Genomic DNA, 2,500 nt, shown 5'->3' with positions numbered 1-2,500 from the left:
GGCCCTGCGTGTGCCGATGGTGCTGGGGGCAAGCGCCCGCACCAGGGCCAAGCGTGTGCCGATGGTGCTGGGGGTAACCGCCCGGACCAGGGCCCAACGTGTGCCGATGGTGGTCGAGGGAACCGCCCGCACCAGGGCCCAGCGTGTGCCGATGGTGCTGGGGGCAAGCGCCCGCCCCAGGGCCCAGCGTGTGCCGATGGTTATCGGGGCAACCGGCCGCACCAGGGCCCAGGGTCTGCCGATGGTGCTCGAGGCAACCGCCCGCACCAAGGCTCAGCATGTGCCGATTGTGATCGAGGCAACAACCCACACCAAGGCCCAGCTTGTGCCGATGGCGGTCGAGGCAAGTGCCCGTACCGAAGGGCAGCCTATGCCGATGATGGTCGATGCATGTGCCATCACCATGCGCCATCATGTGCCATTGATGGTCGAGGCCTTGGCCGAAGTTCGATTTTGAGCCACGGTGCCCATGCTTGGCTCCAGCATGTGCTGGTGCCGCATTTTTTTCACTCGGGACAGCATCGCCGGAGCATCGCCGGAGCATCGCCGGAGTACCGCCGGAGAACCTGACCGGCGGCATTGGGGTTCCGGCGATTGGGAGGGGGGCCGGGGGGGTGTGCGCACATGATGTGCGATGGGTGCTGGTACTTGGCCTTGTGTTGGCCCCCTATCCCTCATCAAACCTCTGAGAATTCACACCCCCTTAAAGAGCATTTGAGATTTTACAGGTTTGCTACCAGTAGCCGTTAAAGTGTCTGAAATGGGGACACTTTTTTCAAACGGTCACAAAATCTTCTCTACTTCGAGTTTTTAGCTGAATTTTTTTGTGCATGCCAACAAAAATAGAAGGATCATGCCTACAAAATTTGGGGCCAAAAATCCTTATAAAAAAATTTTAAAAAATCCCGAACCGCAAAAAGTTTCGAAAATCATGAAAAATAGAAAACGAGTCATCTTCCAACGAAACTTCACGTGAAGGCTTAGGGGACCATTGTATGAATTTACAAGCCATAAAAATGGCATTGGCACGGCAGAAATTTGAAGATGTGCCTAAACCCACCAGGGCCCAGCGTGTGCCGATGGTGCTCGAGGCAACCGCCCGCACCAGGGCCCAGCGTGTGCCGAAGGTGCTCGAGGCAAGCGCCCGCACCAGGGCCCAGCGTGTGCCGACGGTGGTCGAGGCAACCGCCCGCACCAGGGCCGATAGTGTGCCGATGGTGCTCGAGGCAACCTGTCGCACCAGGGCCCAGCGTGTGCCGATGGTGATCGAGGCAACCTGCCGCACCAGGGCCCAGCGTGTGCCGATGCTGGTCGAGGCAAGCGCCCGCACCAGCGCCCAGCGTGTGCCGATGGTGCTCGAGGCAACCGACCGCACCAGGGCCCAGCGTGTGCCGATGGTGCTCGAGGCAACCTGCCGCACCAGGGCCCAGCGTGTGCCGATGGCGCTCGAGGCAAGCTCCCGCACCAGGGCCCAGCGTGTGCCGATGGTGCTCGAGGCAACCTGCCGCACCAGGGCCCAGCGTGTGCCGATGGTGCTCGAGGCAACCTGCCGCACCAGGGCCCAGCGTGTGCCGATGGTGCTCGAGGCAAGCGCCCGCACCAGGGACCAGCGTGTGCCGATGGTGGTCGAGGCAACCGCCCGCACCAGGGCCCAGCGTGTGCCGATGGTGGTCGAGGCAACCTGCCGCACCAGGGCCCAGCGTGTGCCGATGGTGCTCGAGGCAACCGACCGCACCAGGGCCGAGCGTGTGCCGATGGTGGTCGAGGCAAGCGCCCGCACCAGGGCCCAGCGTGTGCCGATGGTGGTCGAGGCTGCCGATGATGGTCGAGGCAACCTGCCGCACCAGGGCCCAGCGTGTGCCGATGGTGCTCGAGGCAACCGACCGCACCAGGGCCGAGCGTGTGCCGATGGTGCTCGAGGCAAGCGCCCGCACCAGGGCCCAGCGTGTGCCGATGGTGGTCGAGGCAACCTGCCGCACCAGGGCCCAGCGTGTGCCGATGGTGGTCGAGGCAAGCGCCCGCACCAGGGCCCAGCGTGTGCCGATGGTGGTCGAGGCAAGCGCCCGCACCAGGGCCCAGCGTGTGCCGATGGTGGTCGAGGCAACCTGCCGCACCAGGGCCCAGCGTGTGCCGATGGTGGTCGAGGCAAGCGCCCGCACCAGGGCCCAGCGTGTGCCGATGGTGGTCGAGGCAACCGCCCGCACCAGGGCCCAGCGTGTGCCGATGGTGGTCGAGGCAACCTGCCGCACCATGGCCCAGCGTGTGCCGATGGTGGTCGAGGCAACCGACCGCACCAGGGCCGAGCGTGTGCCGATGGTGCTCGAGGCAAGCTGCCGCACCAGGGCCCAGCGTGTGCCGATGGTGGTCGAGGCAACCGCCCGCACCAGGGCCCAGCGTGTGCCGATGGTGATCGAGGCAACCGACCGCACCAGGGCCCAGCGTGTGCCGATGGTGCTCGAGGCAACCTGCCGCACCAGGGCCCAGCGTGTGCCGATGGTGG

The sequence above is a fragment of the Durio zibethinus genome, unplaced genomic scaffold, assembly GCF_047325235.1.
Source record: "Durio zibethinus cultivar Kanyao isolate XHJ-2024 unplaced genomic scaffold, ASM4732523v1 HiC_scaffold_3, whole genome shotgun sequence".
Taxonomy (NCBI): Eukaryota; Viridiplantae; Streptophyta; class Magnoliopsida; order Malvales; family Malvaceae; genus Durio; species Durio zibethinus.
Note: the sequence above shows the minus strand (reverse complement) of the source record.